Genomic DNA, 15188 nt, shown 5'->3' on the forward strand with positions numbered 1-15188 from the left:
TTTTATATAATTAAAATTTATTTTTAAGAAAGAAAATTATAATTAAAAAAGTTATAGATATTTAAAAGTATTTTTCATTAAAAAATTTCATATAATTTTTATAAAAATATTAAAATTTATTTTTTTAAATAATTATTTTTTATAAAATATTTTAAAAAGTATAAAGTATGAATAAGAGTATAATAGAAAGAAAAATTTATTTCATCTTTGTAATTCATAATCCAACACTTCTCTTAGAAATATACTTTGATCTATGGTATGATAAGATAAGTAGGATAAAATTATAATATTATATTAATCAACAAACATTTAAAATAAGATATAATATGATAAACTATCTTATTTGTTAACTGATCATGTCAAATGAGCCTTAAAGAACATGATGTTAAACCTGCATTGAGAAGAAATAATAATATTTTATTAGTATAATAATATTTTTAGTTTCTAAAAAGTTGTATTTTTTAAATTTAGTCTTTATAATTTTTTATTAGTACATAATTTCTAACTTTTTAGATATATTAAAAATTAACTATTAGTTAGTTTAATTCATTATTGTTACGTCATTTAATTATTTTTAATATTTTATTATTACAAGTTAATGTTGCAAGAAAGTCTTCTAATTTAGTTTTTCTTTTTTTCTTCCTTCACTCTTTTTTATTTTATTTTATTTTGTTTTTTGTTTTTAAAAATTGTAAAGACATTTTTGTCCAATGAAAACTTTTCTATTAACAAAAATTGACTCCAATTACTAAAAGTTTCGTAATATAGGATTGAAAATTATTTTATAACTCTAATTAATTATTTTATTTTTTGCTTTTGAAAATTGTAAACACATCTTTGTCTAATAAAAACTTTCCAACTCACAAAAATTGATTCCAATTACTAAAAATTTCGTAATATAGGATTGAAAATTATTTTATAACTCTAATTAATTATTTTACTTTTTGCTTTTGAAAATTGTAAACACATCTTCATCCAATGAAAACTTTCCAACTCACAAGAATTGATTCCAAAAATTGATTTCAATTACTAAAAATTGGTGGACAAGTGTACCCAATAAAAAGTAATATAAGATTCTAAAAATAAGTTTCCAAAATATCATCTCACAAAAATTGATTTCAATTACTAAAAATTTCATAATTTAATTATTTGAACTGAAAGGATATGAATTTAAATAAGGACAAGGATTAAGAAAAATAATTCAATTAATAATGAATCCATTGCAGCTCAACTTATAAGAGAGGAACTTAGGACATATGAGTTTTATCATTCAATCTTTTATGTTATTTTCCTTTTAACTCTAAATTTAATTTTTTTTGTGATTACCAATCATTCATTCAAATATTATCAATATCCAATGGTAATGAAATATTAACATTATTCTCTCTAAACTAACATCTACAATGGTCATGCAAGATATTAATTTAAGAAAGCATAAAGTATCTATGAACTTGTTAATTTAATAACGATTGTAAGAGAAAGATTGGTTCGGTCCACCTTATCCTTTGTCTCGTTTTATTTTATAAATCCATTAACTAATTAAGGTACGGTCTCCTGACGATATAATTAATTAGAGTTATAAAATTATGCACAATAGGATAGACACTAATTATAGACGGAAATCAAATATAGATTCAAACTTCAAAATTTCATAAATTCATAAACAATAATTTCAATAGCCTTTATTGGGATTTTTCCTTAAAACATGATAAGTGTACCGAGTTTATTGCAAGTAATAACCGGTAGGGTACTGGAATATCATCATCAGAAAGCAATTTAAAATGATTAATTATTAAGATAAGAATTAATTGAGCTTATATACAATAAAATCGATTAATAATTTTCATAAAATATGAATGACAGCTGTAATGTAAAATAATAATGTAAAATGTAATAAATTCAAATTAAAGAAATTGGGATTGAATTTCATCTATCTCCCTTTCTATATTTCAGTAATTCAATGATAAACATAGCAACCATTTCTAATGATATTGATGTAGAATGCAAAAATCATATATTTCAATTCCTTGAAAACATATTTCTAAGATAATTTCTTAAATATTGATCCCTCAAGCAGTTAACAAACTATCCATCATTATAATCATGATTTAAAAACAATCAATAACTTGAAATCTATTCTTAGAGTAACTCATATATGGATCTAAGTAATATCTTTCTAGATATAACTCAGATCTGAGCCCAAGAAGCTATTAGTTAGATAGATTCAAGCATTAACACGGATTGAAATCACCAAATCAATAGAAATAAAAAATAGCTATATTTATATAAATTACTAAGAATACATCAAGTTTGAAGATTTACATCCAATCCCACAAAAGTTTAGTTGCTCATTACAAGCATAGTAACAAGAAACGAGAATGGAATAGTAACCTCTTCAGTTGCACAAAAGTCGCGTTTTATACCATTCTGGACGAAGCTTCTCTAGATGTGGAGGCAAAATTAAGTCATTCTACTTGCCTCTCGCTGCAGCAACATAAGTCTCACTACAACGAGAAAAGGCACTCTCGCTACAGCGACATATTCTCGCTGTAGCGAGAGGAGCACAGATCCACTCTTTTAAACTTATTAATCTTATTGCAGCGAGGATATCTCGAGAGACCTCCAGAAGCTTTCTTTTCTTCAACTTCATGCTTTTTATGTCTCTTTCTTAATTTTTCAAATTTCTTCAACTTTGGGTGATGTTTCTCTTTTGATTCCAAGTTTAGGGAAAAATTAACCAAAAAAATTCAAACACTTAAACATAAAAAATGTTCAATTCATCACCTAAAATCACCCAATTTATACATTTATCAAGAGCCTTATCTATGGGCTTGAGCGAGCAAGCTCTCGCTTGAGTGCGACCATTGTCGCCTAGGCGAGTCCTTTCTCACCTGAGTGAGAAAACTAGACAATGGTTCCCCCAAGCTTTTTCTGCTATTCTTACTTGAGCGAGAAGACTTCCAAAGAGTTGGCTATTTTACTATAAGTCCTTGATGAATTCAAATTTTATTTAATTTTTGCTTACCTTTTTGTTGTCCTTTGATAGAAAAAAATAGACTTAGAAATTGTAAATAAGATGAAAATCCCATTTAGGTCAAATATCATAGGTTTCTTAATTTTTGATTAATTTACATTGATTTATATAGATATATTTTGCAATTTTGATCATTTGAATAATTGTGCAGGGATTTCAAGACTTATTCTATGAATTTTTGTCTTTTGAAAAATTTTGAGGTGAAAGTGACCACTTTCAAAAGTGATAGTGACCACTACAATAAGCTAATTCCAAAGGGCAGACAAAAGTGACTACTTTCAGAAGTAATAATAGACATTACAGCCCAAAACGCTGCAGACCTGTGTGTAGCTACTTTTGCAAATAATAGTAGACACTACAGCGAGTTTAAATTGACACAAAGCTGCGCGTAGCTACTTTTGTTTACCATAGTAGCTACGCACAACCACTATCACTTGTAATAGTGACTACTACAAAAAGAGTACAAAAGCCTGGAAGTTGCGCGTGCTACTATCATTTATAATAGTAGCTACTATGAAGGACGTCAACTTCACTATAAATAAATTTTTGAAAATTAAGGTTAGAATCTTTTTGACACTTTAGATTTCTTACAAAATGAGGACACTTTGCAGAGGTTAGATCAACCTTGGGTGACATCCAAGGATCCAACCTAGGGTTTGATTTCCATTTTCTTTGTACTTCTCTTTGATTTTTGCATTGATGTTTCTGATTTCTCTTCACTTTCATTGTGTAATTATGAGACCCATCCTTATAGAGGGCTAAACCTTTTTGTAATCCCTAGTGAGTTCACTTAGATTCTTGAATTCCTGGGTTTTGAATGTTAATACAAATCCCTTTCTATCCAAAATTTATTCTTCCTAATACTTTGAATTGAATTAATGGTTGGATGAGGAGGACACTACTTAATTAACCCTAATTTATTTTAATGAGATTCTAAACTTGATTTGTTAAATTCTGGGTTTATTTCTAAGGTTGCTTAATCTTGGGATAAGGGATTGGAGTCTATTAAATTGCTTAATTTTGTATGGAAATTTGAGGTTGATTTTCACTTGTAAAATTAACCTAATTCTAGAAGAAGAGGAAGAGTATTAAATCTTAAGAGAAATAGGGATAAAATCTACATGAATGAACTAGGGGTTACTACATCTTATTGATTGAACTTTACAAATTTTACTTCTTACTCTTCATATTGAACTTGGAATCACACAAAACCCCCTCCCATTTATTTGTTTTCTTATTCTGAGTTAATGTTTTCAACATGTTTGATGCATATTCTTAACCAATGTCATCAGAGACAACCTAGGCTTACATCCTAGATTACATTAATTTTTCTGCGTATTTTGATGAGGATTAGTGACAAAATCTTTATGCAAATCAAGTCGATCATCAAATTGGCACCATTGCCAGGGAAATTGGTGTTAATTTTTTTCGTTGAACATATTAAATACATTGTTTTAGTGTTCTTGATAAATGCTTTCTATAATTGATCCTACATTGTAATTCATGAATGATAATTGAGACTTTTGAATTATTCATTGAGAGAATTTACTATTATTAAGTTCATTTTATTCATATTTCAGGAAAAAGGATCAAGAAGTGAAAGCTTAAAATATGTTGGAAATTGAAGGAAGAAAGGAAGCAGAGATATACACGGGCAGGTACATGCCCGTGTATATGAGCGTGTATCTCATTGGATGCAATAATCAAGCATACATTCAAGCCAGAGATATAAACGGGCAAGTACATGCCCGTGTATATCACTGGTTGCGTCAATTGAAAGACATCATCTAAACCAGAGATGTATACGGTCAAAGTGCATGACCGTGTATATGAGCGTGTATTTCCTAGAAGAGTTGTGAAGGCCAATTAACAGACTAGAGATGTACACAGTCAAAGTACATGGGCGTGTACTTTTTAGAAAAACTTTGAAGGGCAATTGTTAGAAATCAGAGATGTACATGGCTAAAGTACACGGCCGTGTACTTGAGCGTGTACTTTCAACGTGCGTCAGAATTCAAATTCTGTGAGAAGATAAACCCTTGGACGACTGATATAAAAGGGAACTTGACACAGAAACCTGGGGGAGGTAGTTCTGGGAAAAGACGAAGTTGGTGACGGCTGGAGAATGGAATCAAGTTCTTTAATTCATCTCTTTTGTAATTTTAGTTTCAAGATGTTTAGGTTCTAATTTTCCTTTGAGTATCTAGACGTAATGAATCTTATTTGACCAAACCTTCTGGATTTCTTCTTAATGCTATTTCATGTTTCCTTCTCTTAGGTTTAATTGAGTAGTATTAATTGTCTTCCATCTTGTTTTCTTATTTGAATTTGAGTAAAATTCCTGCATGAAATTAACATTGCTCAATTAAAAGGACTTGAATGTATTTCTAGAGATAGAAAGACTTAAGTTTTCTATATTAGGAATAACTATAATTATGGAATTCATAATGAACTTAATGCAACTTAGGGGTATTAATTAAGGAAGAGATTCCGATTGATCAACCGAAGGTTAGAAATCATTATCCTTGAGAAAGGTATTGGTTTAATTCAGAATTTCCTGCAGAGATAAGAATTTAGAACTAAGAAGTTGAAGGAGAATTTCAGTTATTTGGACACTTAGAAGAATTTACAATCTAGATACTCGCCTATTTCCCTTCAATACATTTAGTCATATTTTTCTAAATTTTATTATCATAAGAAATCTATTCCTTTTAATTTATTATTCTTCTATTTTTAGTAATTTCATCAACAAAAATTTATTTCTCATATTCATTAACAATTGTGCAATTAAGGAAGTAATTCTTAATAACAGTTCCTGTGGATACGACACTTGGTACTCTATTTTTTCACAATATTACTCTAACAATGGGTACACTTGCCCAGTAATCGGTTTTTACACACCAGTTCTGTTTTTGTCATTTTCTACATTGTGAATACATTAGCATTGACATAGCTTCATAATAGATAGAGTAATTCTACATTTAGGTACATATTTCTGCTATTTTCTACAGCTTTTGAGTATTACTTTTTTCATTTTTAGTTTCGCTATTCTGCATCTTTAATTTTTCTGCAACTTTACTCTGATTTGCTACATAATTTTGCAGAATTTTCAACTTGGGATTGCACTTTTCTTTACATCTTTTTTGCATGTTTTTTGTTTTCTGTTGCTTAATATTGTTGCTTTATTTTACTGCACTTAGACATCAATTTTTCTGCATATTGATAATTGGACATTCTGCATTTTTGTTACTTCATCTAGTTTACTTCTTTTCAATTCTCATACTTAATTCCTAATGCATAACCAGATCAAATCCTGAAGACATGTATCCATTTGATTCAAAAATTGATAGGACATTTGTAACATCCCTAAATTTTGACTCACTCGTTAAGGGTTATTTGTTATTAATTTGTGACTTCTCGCTTCATTCTTATTATTCTAATTTAGTCTTGTATTGAATTAAAATATTCCTGTGGTCGATTGAAATTTTTTTGTTCTGTGAATTTTCCAACTGACTTGTGTTCATTGCTTGCATAAATTATTGATTTCGCAATACGTTAATGGTTGAGGTATTTTTTGTTATATAAGCTTTCATGGTTCTGTGGTGGAATATTTTGAGAACCCTAGGATAGCAAGACTAACCCTAGGACAAAATTGTCTTTTGGTTAAAGTAGGTGGACCTCATTTTGTTATTATGATTATATTGTTACACACATTATTTTTATTTCCTACTCCATTTTTAATTGTTTATGTTGTATTATTATTATTATCTTTTTTAAAAATTAAAAAGGAAACTACACGTGCAACCCTTGCCTTTCCTAGCCATTATTGATGATTTGCTCTTTCTTGCATCGAATACCCACTCAACCTTAGTCAACACTTGCATAAGCCTTTTCGTTTTCTTCTAATACCATGCGCCCTAAGTTCACCATTTAATGGAACACCATCAGTCCATCATGCCATGTTTCACGTGCAATAATAAGGGAATTCGAAGAGACACCTTATGATTGTATTCAAAATCTTTTCCTTCTTAATTAGGGCAGCCAGATTTTTGTTTAATGCATATGAGAGGGAGAGAAAATCGGCCTTAATGGCCTAGATTCTGAACTTAAATAATTGCACTTAATGCAATTTTTAATTTCCCAGTTACCTTAATTAAATGTAGCCGCCCCATTCTAAAACCACAACACTTCACGTGGCAACAAATAGAAACTTCCCTCTTTATGGTGCAATCGAAAAATGGAGCCCTAATCCTCTCCTTAAGTGTGGACTCTTCATATTCTCGTGCATTTAATTAAGATTGACCAATTTATTTTAAATTAGCATTTATTTCCATGATCGTTTATTGAGAAAGTTTTCCCACGCCTTTGTACTCACACGAGAAACCTCTCCCCTACCCATTTAAAGCACCACTAATGCCTTAATGACTTCCCACCTGCAATTAATTCCTCGAGAAATTGAAGAGGTGCATGCCCATTCCCTCCTCAAACGACCCAAAATCATCAGCTTGCATTAATGGGCAACCCAATCAACCTTGGAGGTTACCACTTGGAGCATTTAAAGCCTTGAAACTGTGTTCCACATTAATTGCATTATTTCCTTCCTTAATTACTCTACATTTATTACTATTTATGGAAGTTTTTACACGCACCTGGTTCAAAGCAAGACGCTGCCCTTTTCACAAGCAAACCAAGGGGTTCAACCACTCAGATGCTTGGAATATGGAAAGACCATCATTCCCTCCTTGAAATAATTCAAACGGTCATTTTGCCTTAATTGCCGCCTCGCTGCGTTTATGGCCCATTATGGGACTTTTTGTATGCACTAAGAAGCCACAGAGGCGTGACCTTTCAAGGAGAGACCAAGAGTCACGTCCCTCCAAATTACTTTCACCATAACCCCTCGTGTGTAGCCTCAGTCGTCACGCCCATTAGAAGCGAAAGGATGCCAGCCTTTTTGCTCACACTATATACTGACCTCAATTGTTTCCATGCGCCCTTTTTCACTCATATTTCAAAAAACCCTCTCAAACCCATCACACCCCAACACAAACCCGACTATTCTTTCTCACTCTCGTGCTCACTACCCTTCCTCTCTCTTGAAAATCTTCTCAACTTCATCTCTCAAGGAACTCGTAGACGCCAAAGGACTCATCTTCACGGCCTTCACCCTCATCTTCTCCGACGATCACACCTCCACCGAGGAGACACTATGGACGAACTTTCGTGAGTCACCGGATGAGTTTTCAATCTTCCCTTCATCTTCATTTTCGACAAGGTAAGGGGAGTTCTTGTTTACGTGTGAATGTGTGTTTGAACATGTAATGTTGAGTATGGTGTATTCTCTTTTTCCTCGTCTTCATCTCTGATATCGTTAAAGATTTACATGCAAATGAGTTTCCCTTCATCTCCTAACTTCTTCACTTGAATAACATTTAAAAATGATACGTTGTAACTTGAATGAGGGTGGATGAGTGTAAACGCTACTTGCATGTCGTTGATGTTGTAATGTTTCCATGATTGTTGGTTGCTCTTGCCTTTTTGCTAAATAAAAATGATATCTTTGAAAGGGTAGGTTATTGCATGTTAGATTTTTGCGTGAATCATTTACTTTCTTCTCGGTTCTTATTGTCTGCCTCCTTCTTGACCATTTTGTTATGAAACTACTTATTTTCCCTCCATCCACGTCCTTCAAAAATAAGGATATGTATATAAAAGAAAGAGCTTAATTCCCTTTTGATTTTCGTCTAGCTGCAAGTCAAGGAACCCTCTTTTGGCTTAAAAATTCGAATTGCATGTGGAATTGAACCACAATTGTTTTTATAAATTTTGTGATGCTTGTTCAGAAAATACGCTTTTGATTTTGATGTTCCATTGGAGTTATTACACTTATTTGTATCTTCTTCCATTTTTATTTTTTTTTACTTTTAACCGTATGTGTGCGTGTACCCCTATCCTTGAATGTGTGAGTCCCTTTGAGTGTGGTTTGATTTCATGGTGTATGATTCCTTTGAAATTAAATGTGAAATTCGAGAATGATGAAGTGTGGGTATTATTATTACATGATTATTCATATGCATGATGTGGAGGATGGAGAGTCAAGGTTACAGTTTGGCACAACTGGGGGATGTTGTGTGTTCAGGTTCAAGGGAAGGACCTTGGGGGTAGTGAGGAGGGGTTGTCCCAATGGCGTGAAATAGCTCACCGTGGCCGGAATATGTCGCCAGTAGACCTTCATTAATCTTGACTCGGGCAAGCATTATCGAAGATTGTGGTAGAACTCATTCCTGAGGAACAATGATGAAATAATGGAAGGGGGTGTTCCCGTAAGAATGTGTACTCTATGTGCTTGTAGGGAATGAGGGTCTTCGATCTCTTTGACTGGAGAAACGAAGGTGAACCAAGGAAGTGTAAATTGCATGAGTGACATACATATCATTGACATTTCTGATTGGTACTATTGTTTTCGTTTAATTGATTGAATGAGATATTAATGTGAATTTTAAAGATAGGTACTTCTTGATGGTATAATCTCTTGTTTGTTCATTTGGTGTAATTCAATTTTTTAATTAATTCTTGTGTTGGACTCACCCTTTCTGTTCTTTCTCTTTGGTGCTGTATTCCTTTGTGTGTCGCATGACTGTATGACAGATGGATCCACAACGAACCATGATTTGGGGAGCAGACTTCGGAGGGAAAGAGGCATGGACGTACAATCCAGCAATGAGCCGTCTCGTGTATCAAGGGATGATTTCCATGAACGTGGGACTCCTCGCTAAGGAAGGCTGGAGGCCTCGCTGGAGTGACCATCTTTTTGCCGACATTGTAACATCCTCATTTTTCCTAAACAGTTAATTTGTTAATATAGTTATAATTTAGATTATAATTCTTCAATTTTTGGAAAAAAAAAAAAAAAAAACTAATCACACAGTTCCTGTGAACACATAAAACAGTATCAACCAAAAATCTAAAAATAAGCAATAATTACCAAAATAATTATTTTTACACTCCAAATATTATTTCTAATTAAAATATAAATTTTTATTATTTAAAATAATTCTTCGATTAAAAATGTTATTTTAATTGTTTGGCATAAATTATTTTTATTTTTGAGTTTTATTCATAATTATTTTAGTTAATTACATTAAAATAGCAAAATAATTTATTATTATATTATTATTTCTTTACCTATTTGACTAAATTGACCACTTTTTTACGTAAACCTTCTTCTTCTCCAAGTCCATAACCCCTTCTTCTCCCTTTCACCATTTTCATTTTCTTCCACTCATTTAAGCTTGTTTTAAGGTATGTTTTTAATATATATCCTTAATTAAGCTTAATTAGTTGTTAATTATCATTTCATCCGATTAAAATTTTAATATTTCCTTATTTTTTGCTGTCATGAACAGTAAAAATGGGTCTTACTTTGCTTCAAAATTATTGGTTTTTAAACTTGCTTTTTTTTGTACTATATATAGACTATGCATGGCTTATATTGTTTACATAATTAGTTTTTCAAAAATGTGATTAAAAAGCACTAAACCCTCACAAGAGTTGGCTGCCATGTGATTTTAGAGAAGGTGAAGTGAGTGTTTTTCACTTCCATTTTATTCCTTTTATATTAGTTAGATCATAGAAACTAATTTTGTGTTAATCAGACTTTTATAGCAAAAGTTAGAAATTTTCAATTTTTACATATAAATATGAGAGTATAAAATTGGCATCTCCTTAGTATTAATTATGTTTAGGCATGATTAATTGATTAGGTTGATCGTTTCGAAGATTGGATTGTTCGAGTTTTTCTAAAGAATCAGAAAAAAAATTCATCTATACCTTCATCAAAGAACATCCGTAAGGTAAGGGGTGGGATGATTTCATTTCAATAGGTGGCATTAAGAACCATAAGGGAATGATTCTCTATTGTTCTAATCAAATAAAATGAATTTGGGTTGTTTTAGAGCTATCCCATAATTTTTAGAAGATTTTGTTATAGTACTTGACATGTGTGAAAGGTTGCCTTAGACCAGGAAATTGATTGAACAAGGACTCTCCCTTATATGTAAGGTCTTTTGTGTATTTAAATTAATGTATTGGAATGATTTATGGTTGAAGTGTTGTATTGAATTATTTCTTTATAATTGGTTGAATTCTCATTATGTGCTTGTGTAGATATTCTTGTTGGTATGAATGCCATATAATGGTAAAGATTGGAAGTAATTTAGTTTCTGGATTTTTCTGGTTGTTTTACAGGAAGAAGAAAATTTTGGAATATCTGATTTACAGAGGAGACTCTGTCAAATTTCATTGAGAAAAGAAAAAGTTAAGGATTGTACTTAACAGAAAGAAAAATTAAATTTTTTCTCTAATTACATTAATTAGGAGTGAAGACATGCATCATGAACATGTGATAGTGTGATGAGTGGACAGGGAAGTATAAGAAATCTAGGGGCAGATCTAGGGTAGTCTTGGGGATAGTGACGTGTAATTGAATCTGACAGTGGCCAAGGCTCGCCACCTTGTGCTGTGGACTCTCACTGCAAAACTTTACTATCCTGACTGGTCCCGAGAGATTCTTGTATTAGTAGAGCTGTTACTGTATTATGATATTAACAAAGTTGGCAGTTAAGTAACAGTGAAACTCCTGATCCTTCCCGGAGTAAAAGAAACAGATTGTTGGTTCTGAGCCCACATCCATGTGTCAAAATGTACAAAGTTATAATAATGGACTTGCATCACTTCTCATTCATGGCATATGCATTTGCTTGGTAGATTATGGGTGTTGATAATTAATTGTGTGATTGAAACCCTTATATGTCTTTTGCTTCTAGAGATTGAATTGAATTGTCTCACCCTTTTATTGCTATGTGTGTTGTGTGTGAATATGTTTATTAGGTGAGAACATTGATGGCTCGACCACCGTACCAATTCAGCGTCTCGATCAGATATGATCCTGAGGGAAGATGGGTGCACGACTGGGAGCAACAACGATTCACCCACTCTGGCTCTATTACCTTTTTGTTAGATAGAAATGGGTCAGATCCACGAGCTTACCCTATCCCCATTCGAGTACCATGAGACTTACTTTTCCACTTCCTCCAGATGTACAGTTTGTGAGACCTCCTACCCCACCTCCTGTCCCTGTATTATCACCCCTGGTATTACCCCCAGGTTTTCTTAGACCTTTACGTTCTTCTATACCATATTTAACACCTGTTGAACGGACTAATTTAGTTGACACACTTTTAGCAAGACCTGTCTCTATCTCATCCACTTCCTCTTTGTCTTCCTCTAGTTCTTCATACTCTCCTGATTCTTCTCACTGCTTAAACACCTCTTCTGCTATTGGAAGGAAGAGGACTGCTTCTCAAGCAGGACTCCTTCCTAATTTTGCCTCCTCTGAGTAGGAATCTAGTGGAAAAGGAGAGTAGGTTAGAGTCGAGTAAGGGATAATCTATACATATACGTAGGTGTAAGTACTTTTGACTAAAAAGAAAAAGGGGTATATAGGAAGTCTAACCTTACCGTTGTTGAATTTTGGGAGGAAATGGGCACTTTGGTGATCATGGATCCAGGGAAAAGCTTGTGAGGTCTTCATTTTGGGTTGTCGTCTCTGATATCGTGACCCCACTTTATTTTGTATGTAATTCAGTTATGTATATATTTAGATAACTGGATGATTGTATAAATTCACAGATGATGTGTATATATGAAATGAAGACTTCTAGTAATGGTAGTGTATTTAATTTCACTATATCTGAATAGATATAGACCCATGCATGTGATGTTCTTACTGCTTGGTTATTTTATGATTGTATTTATATTTATTGCTTAGTAAGTAGTAAGGGTGTCACAGACATCTCCGTACCTCTGCCGTTTGAGAGAAGTATTATTATTCATTCACCCCCTCCTTCTCCACCACATCAAGAACCCCCTTCTAAACGGCTTAAAACCCTTGATAAAGGTAAAACCATTATAGACCTCGACCCGGAACCTACTTCTTACCCCAGTTCTTCTTTTGCGACCAAATGGAAGGACATTGGAGTTGTTGAGTCTTCCATTCATCCTGCTCTTTATTGTTCCTTGAGAATCCCTACTTCTGTCCGTAGTGAGCTCGAACCCTCTACTAGACGTTCTCCATCACCACCTCTCTCTACTTCATGTTCACCACCATTTACCATCAGTTGGATCGATAGTGATCTGGATGATTTGCCGCCTTCTCCCTGTCCCCAGCCAGAGAATGAACCGTCCAATTCTGATAGAGTGGAATCTGATTCGAGTGAATATTCTCTTCCGTTAGAATTTTATGTATAGACTGTTTATGTTTTTGTCATAGGTTGACACTACTCGTAGGACTCTGGTTGTTTCACTTTTTTTTTTTCGAAATACTACACTTTAAGGGTTTTATTTTACTGTTATTTCACCTTGGAGATCTACCTTTCATATATACATTTCTCGTTACATTTTCAAATTTTATCTCGAACAGTTGTACGATATTAAATGCTTGTTTTTATCGTTATTATGAAATTATATTCATGGATGCTTAGAATGATTAATAAATATGATTAATGTGTTGTTGAGATGCTGAAATAATTAGATATGTGATCAGGTAATGAAAGGATTGAATAAGTCTTCGTATTGAATTATTATTTCTTCAATTTAGCTCAAGTGGTTGCTATGGATTGACTCATGGTTTTATTGAGAAAATTTTATTATGACTATCTGTGGATGTGCTTGGGTTCGAATAATGAAACTTGAAAGTTGAAATTAATTCCCTCGTGAAAATGCTTGTAAATAATAAGTAAATTTGTTATGTTAATGATTGGAATGATCTATGTACACATTTATTTTGGGTGCACCATTTTATAGAAGCCTTTAATTATAATGAAGTAAGATAGGATCTTGGTAGAAATAAGGTGTCACAACATTCTATAGTAACATTAGGACACATAGGTATAATTCTGTACATATAGAGGAACTTTTTTCTTCTTCATCTATCTATTCTTCACCACATTCTTTAGATTCTAAAACTGAAAAAATGGCTGATAATGAAAGAACATTAAAGGAACTAGCTACACTTGATGTAACTTATCAAACATTGTGCATATAATATTCTGATATTTATGCTCCATTTGTTTTTAAAACTGGACTGATACACTTGTTGCCTAGATTTCATGGCCTTGCAGGTGAAGATCCACACAAGTACCTCAAGGAATTCCATATAGTTTGCTCGACTATAAGGCCACAAGGTGTACCTAAGGAACATGTCAAATTGAAAGCCTTCACATTGTCTCAGATGGATGCAGCCAAGGATTAGCTTTACTATCTCCCACCAGATTCAGAATCAGTTGGGACAACTTGAAGAAACTCTTCCTAGAGAAGTTCTTTCCAGCATCAAGAGCTGCATCTATAAGGAAAAAAATTTGTAAGATAAGATAACTTGAGTAAAAGACACTCTATGAATACTGGGAAAGATTTAAGACATTGTGTGCCAACTGCCCCACCACCAAATCAGTGATCAATTGCTTATCCAATGCTTTTATGAAGGACTGCATCCCATGAATAGAAGCATGATAGACGCTGCAAGTGGAGGAGCATTGGTGGACAAGACTCCGGTTGCAGCCCGTAATTTGATTGAAAACATGGTTGCTAATTCCCAGCAATTTGCAACAAGACAAAACTCTTGTGTGACTAGAGGAGTGAGTGAAATCCAGACTGTAAAGCCCAACAAATTGGAGCACAAGATTGATGAGTTGGCCTCCATGGTGAAGCAATTAGCTTCGATGCAAAAGAATGCTGCTATACCTGTACATCCATCATCACTTATTCCAGCCATGCTATGTGGGATATGCTCAGCCACAGATCATTATACTGACCGCTGTCCCACATTGCAAGAAACTGACACTTTGGAAGGTAACCCCAAAGCTTATGCTGCAAATATTTACACTAACAAGTTTCCTTTTCAACAGTCGCAGCAACAGCCCAATTGGGACTTATCTTCAAATATATATAACCCTGGCTAGAGAAACCATGCAAATTTGAGATGGGGAAACTCCTCGCATCAAAATAATCAGCAGCAAGCCAACCATTATCAAGCACATCATACTGGTCCAAGTAAATCCCATCAACCACAACAAGCCCCACAACATCACCAACCATC

The sequence above is a fragment of the Abrus precatorius genome, unplaced genomic scaffold (assembly GCF_003935025.1).
Source record: "Abrus precatorius isolate BTA unplaced genomic scaffold, Abrus_2018 Scaffold9, whole genome shotgun sequence".
Taxonomy (NCBI): domain Eukaryota; kingdom Viridiplantae; phylum Streptophyta; class Magnoliopsida; order Fabales; family Fabaceae; genus Abrus; species Abrus precatorius.